The 10,974-nt window shown below is 42.1% G+C and overlaps 1 pseudogene; it reads left to right on the forward strand.

Moving 5' to 3' along the window:
- The first annotated feature begins 6,722 nt into the window (after positions 1 to 6,722).
- LOC133752781 (EH domain-binding protein 1-like) lies at positions 6,723 to 8,029 on the forward strand (annotated as a pseudogene).
- The last annotated feature ends 2,945 nt before the right edge of the window (positions 8,030 to 10,974 follow it).

Below are 10,974 nucleotides of genomic sequence, written 5' to 3' on the forward strand. Positions count from 1 at the left end.
ATAGAACACTTCAGTGATATCATTCTAAAATTCCTTTCATTTTAGTTCTTTCATTTTGTTGGATTTTGACTAAAAGGAAACAAGGTTCTGGCATCGTACTGAAAATTTTCTTTACATGGGTCCATTTAATTCAATATGCTCTAAATTTTAAGTCTCTTGTGTTTCCTCATACCAACAGAAGGAATGCTGTTTTAGAAATACTGTTGATACATCTGAAAGTCTACCCTCAGATCTGGTATGGAGGTTATCAGGATGGCCCCTCTTAGCATTCTGCGATAGTCCAATTTAGAAATCCCAAGCGTCGGCATCACATGTAGAGTGTTTAGTGTTCTCCAGGTGAAGGCCTGATAAATAATGATCTCGACTATGATGTTTATGTTCTAGATGAAGGGCAAACTCAGCTTTCATGGAAGGCTCGCTGAATCCATGCATATGTTGTTCTTATGTTCCGAAGTTTTACTGCCAAATTTCTCACGATAATGTTTTACCATTTTCTGCACACAATCCTTACACGTGTCTTATGAGATTGATTCCTAGATATTGAATGGCATTGAAAGCTGTATCTTTTTGGAAATTATGAATTCTATCTTTAGACAAAATTTTTGGGTATTGATTTTTATCCATAAACCATGCATAATATAATTTTTATTTCAAAACATCCTTCTTGATCAATATGTAGTCATAACATCTTTGACAAATGACAGTTCTGTTTCAGCCATTTTATGCATTATACTTCCTTTGCTCGTTGTGCAACTGTGTAAAATTTTGAATACACATGGTGATAGTGGAAATCGTTGTCTTATTCCTAATCAGAGAGGGTAACTTTTGTATCTCTGACTGAGTTTACTTTACTTTATAAAAGTGAATTTATCAGAGTTCTATTTCCCGTTAACTTGGAAGTTTTTTTCTTGGGAATATGTTCAATTGCAACAAACACAGGGCATCTACTGAGGTGATCATAGGATAATTTTCCTCTGCAGATCTGTTCCTTGGTGTTCCTCTGCAGATCTGTTCATTGATAGATTTCTATATGCCTGTACCAGAGCCTCCGTTTGCATCTTGACCTACACTACACCTCCACATTACCCCCCTTTCAAGAAACAAAATACAGTTTAACAATAAGGGAAAACAAGAAAAACAAAGGCCCCTAAACAAAAGCTACCCTGCATAGGAAATGACATGAAATTACAAAAGGTAAATATTTTTCTGTAGGGTTAACAATATTTGGGGCCGGTGCTGTGGCATAGTGGGTAAAGCCGCCACCTTCAGTGCCAGCATCCCATATGAGTGCCAGTTCAAGTCCCGGCTGCACCACTTCCGATCCAGCTCTCTGCTCTGGCCTGGGAAAGCAGTAAAAGATGGCTCAAGTCCTTGGGCGCCTGCACCCATGTGGGAGACCCGGAGGAAGCTCCTGGCTCCTGGCTTTGGATCGGCGCAGCTCTTGTCATTGCAAGCAATTGGGGAGTGAACCAGCGGATGGAAGACCTCTCTTTCTCTCTCTCCCTCCCTCTCCTTCTCATTCTGTGTAACTCTGACTTACAAATAAATAAATAAATAAATCTTTATAAAACCAATATTTCCCTGTTCCCAAACTGATTTAAAAGTATATATGTTCCAAATAAAATATGAGACTAACTGTAGAGTATTGCAATTTTCCACAGCATAAGCAAGCTGGTCCTCAGCCATGGAGCTAGTTGAAACACATTAGGTCTTAGGTAGAAGAAAAGGCAAAGGAAGAAGAGGAACCCACTGAGGCAAAATTTCTTATGCCCTACCTATCCTGTCTCCTCATAGGCTATGACAAGAAATAACCATGGGTTTCTATCCTGGTTCTGACCCACAGTGGTTATGCAATGCTGAAGAAATTACTTATATTCATTGGCGGGGGGGAGGGTGTCCCTGTTTCTAAAACAAATGCAAATATTTGCATTCAGTGTTTGCTGTGATGAGTAGGTGACTTAGCACGTGAAAATGGCATCAGAGTATAAACGGTTTGGTTCATCAGCTATATTCCCTTTTTCACATAAATTTTTATTTTTTAGAGTTTTATTTTCTTTATCATTACATCTCTGTAAAGAAATAGAACTCTTTAATTTCAGGTAGAGATATGCCAGTGAAGTTGAATTAATGAACAACTTTAAATTGATGCAACAATTAAATTGCAACGTACTTTAGTTGGTGTCAGACATGGCATAGATTGAAGTTTGGTTTATAAATGACAAGTCTGGTAACTGTTGCCCCCAGCCACGTGTGTGATAAAAGTTGCTCCTTGCCATTTGTGATGCTAGGAAAAATAAGTCCATATAGTAGTCAAGGGACACCACACAACACCAGAGACTGTCAAGTGTCAACAGTCTCTAAGCATCGCTGCAGCGGCTAACATGGTACAGGGTACAGGGTACATCGCTGCAGTAGCTAACAGAGTGCAGGGATCACTATGGCAGATGTGAAGCTGGCTTGTCACACTTGGATATATTCGTCTGGGAAGGAGACTGTGTGCATAAATGGACCCAAATAGTGTAATAGATACAGACACATCCAAACAAGATCATCGTTATGGCTGTTTCCTGCTCCATTGTTCCTACAGTGAGTAATGTGTGGGAAAAGGGCCCTGACGCCATGTGTATGAACATTATGTATGTGAAGAGAGTTTCCCAAGATTTCTAATAATGGATGCTGAATCGCAGTGACAAATGGTGTTTTATAGTGCATTCCTGGGTGCAGCAAGGTGAGGTGACCTGTGCTCAACGGGATACAGGGAGATGGATGAGGCATCGCACAGCCTGTGTTAGCCACAAGCAAGACAGGAAGGTGAGTGACAAAATGCCTGACGGCGCCTCACCAGCTCTCAAAACCGTGTATCTCCCCTTTCTCCAAGAGGAACTGCACAGTGTTTTTTTCCAAGATTCAGTCAGACATCAGTCTATCCTTGTCCACTTGGACTGGATGGTGACATGCGAGGACCCAGCAACAACATTGCAGAATATATGCTCTACAGTGTCAGGAACAACAGAAAGGCGCTAAGTAAGGCTCCCACACATATGTGCAGTACTGGCTCCTATACTTAGGAGATGATTTCGCTATCAGTGTCATTAAGAGAAAACAGTTAACACAATGGACCTGTTTCAGGAACTAGAAACCTGAGATGTTGCAAAATGAAAAGAGCAATATGTGGTCCTTCCAAGGGAGGGGGGACATCACACTCTCGTAGCTAAGATACTTAAACATAAAAACATGAAATACAGAAGGAGGAGGAGGAAGAGGAGGAGGAGGAGGAAAGGAAGCTATTAAAACAGAAAACAAGGAGAAAACAATGAATGGAGAAGCTTTCAAGCAGAGAGAAGATGGACGGTGAGAGCGAGAGAGGTCAGCTGGACTGCCCATATCCACTGAGTGATGGGTTCACATTAATTCTGCTGATGTAAGGTAGAGTGACTTTCGTGCCTCATTTTGTAAAGTCAAGATAAGTAGATTGGCAGGGTCGTGTTCACTGAGAAATGACTAACCGAAGGCCTCTTCTGTTGTTCACCTTTTTTTTTTTTTTTAAGATTGTATTTATTTATTTGAGAGGTAGAGTTACAGACAGCAAGAGGGAGAGACAGAAAGAAAGGTCTTCCGTCCATTGGTTTACTCCCCAAATGGCCACAACGGCAGGAGCTGTGCCGATCCAAAGCCAGGAGCCAGGAGCTTCTTCCAGACTCCCACGTGGGTGCAGGGACCCAAGGACTTGAACCGTCTTCTACTGCGTTCCCAGGCCATAGCAGAGAGCTGGATTGGAAGAGGAGCCGAAACTAGAACTGGCACTTATACGGGATGCCGGCGCCGCAGGCAAAGGATTAACCTACTGCATCACCATAGGACCTGTGTTCACCTGTTTTGTATGCTGAAGGCTTCAGTAAATTAAGACTGACATGAGGAAGTTGCAGAATGTCCAAGTTTTCTTATGAACCTTGAAGTGGGGAATAGAGCGTTACTGGATATTTCTGGATAAAGCGTACATAAAAGGCACCGAGCCCCTGTAAATGGACAAAGGTAGGTGAGGAGAGATTTCCTGGGATCTCTAATATACAATATATTGCCTACTACAAGAAATCGGTGGAGAACAGGGCAGAGGATAGGGAAGGAGGTGAGGAAATATCCTGGAGCCTGTGGGCACAGGGAGGTTGTGACTGTGTCCCAGAGTTCTCTAAAATTGCAGGAAGTGCTGCTCAGTGAGGGGTGTGCCAGGCTGCTCTGTACCCCAATTTCTCATGCCTGCCATGGAAAGTGCAGAACAGTTATAAATGCCACAGGAAGGAGTGAACAAGGCTCTGTGTTCTAACCAAACTTTTTATAGAGGGTCAATGCACCTAATAAATGTACAGAAGGGGCAGTCACTCAAGTTCTGATTCTCTACCACCATAGTCCTGAATGTCTTCGTGATGGGGAACCTAGTAGTGAAACCAAACCTCATCAGTAGACTATGTTTTACTGTGTGCAGGAAAGTAATTTCTCTGTCGACTTGGCCTTGACATAAACAAGGGCACATTTGGTAGGATGACGAAGCATGGACAACATAGTGACTCTTTGATTCATATTAAAGTGTTTTCAAAGAAAAAAATACAATTTGTGATTCTGCAATGCATTGTTCAAGTAGTTACCCTCTTAAGTGTGTTTTTGAAATAAAAAGTATTCTACTTTCAGCGTGAAATAGAAATGGGTAAATAAAAACAACATCTGAATCTATAGGTAGAGGTGAATTACGGTCTCTCATGAAGGCTGGGATATGGTTTTATGTGCTTCAACATCTGGTGCCTCTATCAGAAGACATTTATTTCTGGGAGAATGGTTTTGCATTAGCAGAGGCACAGCACATGACACAGATCTTCCACGTGGACAAGCCACCATTGAATTTCACGGGGGAAACGTTCATTCAGAAGGATTAACCTCTGGTGTTGCCTGGATGGGTGCTGTTGTCTTTCCATAAATATACCCAAGGTTTCCTTTTCACATTTCTCAAAAACAGATTGCTCACACCCATGCCTCCACATCACGATAGGCAAAAATAACTTATGGGCTTCTATTTCACAACACTGATTGAATACTGTAATGTCTTTTAGGAGTAAGTGTGGAGGTGGTCCTGATATTAGAGGGGAGGTATGCACAAGTCTAGAGCCTGTTACAAGGCAGAAGGGGGAATGTTTCCATGCTGGATGCCAAGTTTGGAATTCCTGTGCTGTAGGCAGAAACAAATATGATAGCATTTTATATTGTGTAGAAGTCTTTTATCTTGCAGCTAATACTTTAAAAATCTGTTCTAAGATTTTGCCTTTAACAGATGCACATAAAGCATAGGTATCAAACATCAGTTTGCATGAAATATGCTGAAGTAGGGCAGCAGGCTCTAATACCAGCCCGGGCATAATTTTTGTGGCTCTGAAGATCCCTTATCTTCTAAATTCAGTTATGCTCTTAAGAATATAATATGCAAGCATATTATATAGTTTCTTTTTAAAAATTATTTAAATTAGACAAGTTTCAAGTATTTCATATATGCAGATTTAAGAACATAGTGATGCTTCCAGCCCACACGCCAACCCTTCTTCCTCCTCCCTCTCCTATTCCCACTCTTACTTTTACAAAGTCTATTTTCATTTTACTTAATACTGGTAAAGTTAAAAAGCACTGGGTTGGCCTCTGGTAGGGTACTTACACCATGGTTCAGGATGCCAACAAATCAATCTGTATTCCCTGGGTTTGAGTCACTGCCTTTACTCCTATCTGACTTCCTGCTAATTCACACCTTAGAAGACAGCAGATGATGACCCCACCCTCACCAAATGGGAGACGTGAAATGATTTCAGGCTCTCAGTTTCTGCCTGGCCATGCCCAGGTTGTTGCAGGATTTTTGAGAATGTCCGTCTCTCTGTCTTTCAAATAAAAATGTAAATAAGTTTTTCAAAAATAAACAGATAAGTAGCCAGCAATGCGTACAATTAAAAAAATGAAAAAGGAAGCAACTACAAAATTCTAGAGAAAACAATAAGAAATACTTAATAAAAGGCAAGGGGGAGCCGCCGGGGTCGTGTTAGTGTGAGGTGCGGCGGGGGAAGTCATGATGATGACAGAGGAGGGAGGCAGGGGAGGGGGTGCTGGGCGGCGCTGAGTGGTTGCTCTGGCAGGGTTTGGTAGGGTGGCATGGTCGCAGGGCCCTTGTCGGGAGGGAGCCGGCGTGAGGGGCGCCATCTGCCTGAGGGGCAGCAGATCCTGGCTCCCGGGAGTGCTGCCGCTGACTTGGCTGTTCCTGTGTTTCTGGCGGGGATGAAGAAGTTGGTGGCAGCGGCAGCGGTGGTGGAGGCGGCGAAGGAGCTGCTCTGAGGAGGGAATGGGGCCAGACGCCGCCAGAGAGCGGGGTTAGAGCCCTCCAGAATACAAGTCATACAGCCCCCGAGGTGGAATGGTGATGTCTCTATGAGGGAACTTCCTTTCACTCAGCCCGTCCTGGGTATCATCCTGTTCTTGACTGGGCCTTTCATCTAAGATGGGATCTACCCTGTGAAACAGGGAGAAGACTTAGGATGGGGTCATTTCAGGTTTAGTTCAGTGTTTTTTTTTTTTTTTGTTTTTTGTTTTTTTTTTAGTACAGAAAGACATACAAGCACAGCTCCTCTGCTTTGGACCCTCTGCTTATCTAAAGCAGCTGTGTTGAAGCCAGAACTAATCCAGTGTATTGACTGATTGTCATGTCTTCAGTTTGGAAAAGACTGCAGCATGTGGGAAAACATGCACCCAAGTTCCAGTCTGGGGCTTCCTACCAGGAACTGATGGCTGAATGTACAAAGAAATGGCAACTGGATGAACTGGTGGTAGTTTGGACAAGAAGAAACCGAAGGAAGTCTTCTAAGGCTCATAGCTGGCAACCTGGAACAAAAAAATCCATACCGTCGTGTTGTTGTGTGGCCTGTTCCTGAAAACATTGATATCACTGTAACACTTTTAAAGGATCCTCATGGAGAAGAATTTGAAGACAAAGAGTGGACATTTGTCATGAAAAAAAAAATTATCCCCTTCTTGTCTAAAGAAACTCTTGCTACCAGCAACATCAATGTGAAACAAATGTCCTATGTCAACTCAGACTGATGTCAAGTTGAAATTCAAGCCACTGTCTACAAAAGTTGTATCTGCCACTCTCCAGTTTTCATCATCTTGCGTTTTCCTTTGGGAAGCAAAAGCTACAGATTAAGACATGCAAAGTTTGGCTAGTTTAATGAGTATTCAGCAGGCTGATGTTGGCGATTTAGATGACTTTGAAGAAGACAAAGAAGATGATGATGAGAATCGTGTGCATCAAGAAGAAAAGGCTGCAAAAAGTACAGAACTTATCAACAAATTTAAGTTTTTTGGTTGAGGCAGAAAACAACTTGGACACTATGAATTCAAATTCGTTTGATGATTCTGATGTAGCTGAAGTAAATCCATTTGGATATCCTGACTCTGAAGAACCAATCACTGAAACCATTTCACCTAGAAAGTCAGAAGAATCTTTTTATAACAGCTATAATCCCTTTAAAGAGGTACAGACTCCACAGTATTTGAACTATTTGACGAGCCAGAAACTTGTAACTACAAAGCATTCTCCTCACCAATCTAGAAAAAGAAAAAAAAATGTAAGACCTGCGGATGTGAGCAAGAATCTGTATGCTGATAGAAGAAGAAGAAGAAGAAGAAGAAGAAGAAGAAGAAGAAGAAGAAGAAGAAGAAGAAGAAGAAGAAGAAGAAGAAGAAAGAGGAGGAGGAGGAAAAGAAGGAGAAGAGGAGGAGGAGGAAGAGGAAGAGGAAGATGAAGAGGAAGAAGGGTTGGATAAGTCAAATCCTTTTTATGAACCTAAACCAACTCTTCCTCCAAACAATTCAGTGAATCCAGTTCAAGAACTGGAAACTCAAAGGAGAAAGAAAGGAAGGCCTCAGCCACCCAGTTCTCTCACCAAAGACAGGAGGAGTAAATTAAAGCACAGTTGTTTCTACGGGAAAGGATCTCTGCTTCTCCTAAGCTCTCTGCTACGGTCTGGGAAAGCAGTAGAAAATGGAACAAGTCCTTCGGCCCCTGCACTTGCATAGGAGACCTAGAGGAAGCTCCTGGTTCCTGGCTTTGGATCGGCCTGACTCTGGCCATTGCGGCCATTCAGGGAGTGAACCAGTAGATGGAAGACCTCTCTCTCTGTCTCTGCCTCCTGCTCTCTGTAACTCTGCCTTTGAAATTAAAGAAAAAAAATAGATCTTAAAAAAATGCAAGCGTAAGTTCTTAGAGAAATGAGAAATAATGCAACTCTTAAATAAGATACTGCTGTTTAAAACAATATGAATAGAGTATATATTCGTTTACTTAATTGTGAAGGGAAAGGACTGAGCTCAATGATACAGAGTAAGAAATGTGAAGAAGAAATTAAAAGATATCGAGTGGGTGCCGGTGTTTTTGTGTAGCAGGTAAAGCTGCTGCCTGCAGTGCCGGCATACCATATGGGCACCAGTTTGAGTCCTGGCTGCTCCACTTCCAATCCAGCTCTCTGCTATGGCCTGGGAAAGCAGTAGAAGATGGCCCAACCCCTTCAGCCCCTGTACCCGTGTGGGAGACCTGGAAGAAGCTCCTGGCTCCTGGCTTCGGATCGGTTCAGCCTCAGCCATTGCAGTCATTTGGAGAGTGAGCCAGCGAATGGAAGACCTCTGCCCCACACCCCCCGCCCCCTCCCCCCCGCCTCTCCTTCTCACTCTATGTAACTCTGACTTTCAAATAAATGAAATTAAAAACTATTTATTTATTTATTTTAAGACAGCAGAGTTACAGAGACAGAGTGGTACAGCAGGTTTATGGTTTGTGACACTGGCATCCCATATAAGCACCAGATCCCTGCTAATACACCTGAGAAAGCAGCTGAAGATGGCCCAAGAGCATGAGCCCTGCCACTCACATGGAAGATCCTGATGAAGCTCCTGGCACCTGGATTCAGCCTGGACCACCCCGGCTGTTGCAGCCATATGGGGAGTGAACCAGTAGATGGAATATCAATTTCTCTCCATGTCTCCCCACCCCCTCTCTGTAAGTCTGCCTTTTGATTAAATAAATAAATCTTCATAAGACAAAGTAAGCTAATTTGTAGCACAAACAGAAAGGCTTTCAAATATTAAACAGACACTATTCATATTTATACCAGTAGTTTACACTATTTAAAAGAACATATGAGGAATAAAACAGTCCAAGAAATATATTCAGGTTTTTCTACAACAGAACAAAATATACACAGTGCTGGCCTTTATATTTACTTCTTTTCAGCAGCTCCAAGCATGGTACCATTCTCACGCTATCCTGCACTGCCAATATTCCTGGTGAAAACATTTAAATGGCATATGCTTTAATATTTATTTTGTTCCTTAGATACTTGTTTGGCCAGAATTTAAATAAAACCATGAGGAATCTTTTTTTTTTGCTTTCTATTATTTTAAGGATTGAATTTTTTGAAAGGCAGAATTAGATAGAAAGATAAATAGATAGACAACAGCGATCTTCTGTCTGCTGGTTCATGTCCCAGCTGGTCTCATCAGCCAGGTTGGGCAATGCAGTTGCCAAGGTACTGGAACTCCAACTGTGTCTCCCACTTGGGTGGCAGGTGCCCAAGTTTTAAACCATCTTCTGCTGCCTTCCCAAGAACACTAGCAGGGAACTGGATGGGAAGTGCAACAGGCACGACTTGAGCCAGTCCTCATATCCGTTGCCAGTGTTGCAAGCAGTGGCTTAACCCACTGCACCACAATGCTGGCCCATGCATTCTATTTTAAAATATGTTGTTTCATTTAATATCTTATGAACTTAAATAGCTTCATTGTTTCTTCAGACCATTAGAGAGAAGGCTGAATTTAAAGTCTGTTGTTAAATATGCCTGCAAGTCTACCTTCACAGTGTCTACAGAGGGTGGGTTGGATGTATCCCCAGGGTTGCCCATAGGAAAGGTACTTGGTTTTCATGTGTTCTAGAAAGCTCAAGTGTGAATACTTTCAGTGTCGTCTGAATAATTTCTCTTAGGTAATATTCCCAGCTTGATGTGTCTATACTATAGGGGAAGGGAAGCTATCAGAATTTTCAAAAGACAAATTTAAACCAAGCCTGCAGTCTACGAGTTGATGTTTTTTCCAGAGTGAAGATGGAAAAGAGGCAGGGAGGAAGCGAGAGAGGGTACAGGGAGGCACACCCTTCACATGATTTGCTAGCAAATGCCTAAAAAGACCAGGGCTGCAGCTGGGAGTGGGTCCACAATCCAGATCTCACACTTGGGTGGCAGGAACCCAGCTACTTTAGTTATCAACTCTGTCTCCCAAAGTCTGCCTTAGCCAGAAGCAGGAATCAAGAGCTAGGGCCAAGAGTTGAACCTAGGTACTCTGGGGTGGTACACAGGAGTCCTAAATGGCATCTTTACCCACAGGCAAATCCCCACTCTTGTGTTGAAAAGTCAACTATTGAAATTCTCTCAATAAAATGTTATAGTGTTCCTAAGGAGATGGTGAACTCTTTTGTTAAACGTATTCCTAACTATTTGATGATGTTAAGAAGTACATATTTTTTGTCATTTTATATTCTATCTGTTTGAGATAGTATTTTTAATTTATTTTTAATTTTTTAAAAAAAATTATCTGAAAGGCAGAGTGACACAGAGCGAAAGAATGATACAGACACAGAGATAGGAATTGGCCAACTGCAGGTACACCTCCTAATGCTCATAACAACTAAGCTGGACAAGGCACAAGCCAGAACATTTAGACAATTAGATAGATTCAACCTCGTCAGCGGCAGAGACCTAAGTTCTCGAAAACTATTTTGCTGCTTTCTGGAGTTCTCTCTCTCTCTCTCTCTCACTCTCTTGCTCTTGTCTTAAACTCTAGTTTCAAACAAATAAATAAAGCTTTTTAATTATTTGAAACTCAGAGTTACACAGAGAGAGAAGGAGA

The sequence above is a fragment of the Lepus europaeus genome, chromosome X (assembly GCF_033115175.1).
Source record: "Lepus europaeus isolate LE1 chromosome X, mLepTim1.pri, whole genome shotgun sequence".
In the NCBI taxonomy this organism is placed as follows: Eukaryota; Metazoa; Chordata; class Mammalia; order Lagomorpha; family Leporidae; genus Lepus; species Lepus europaeus.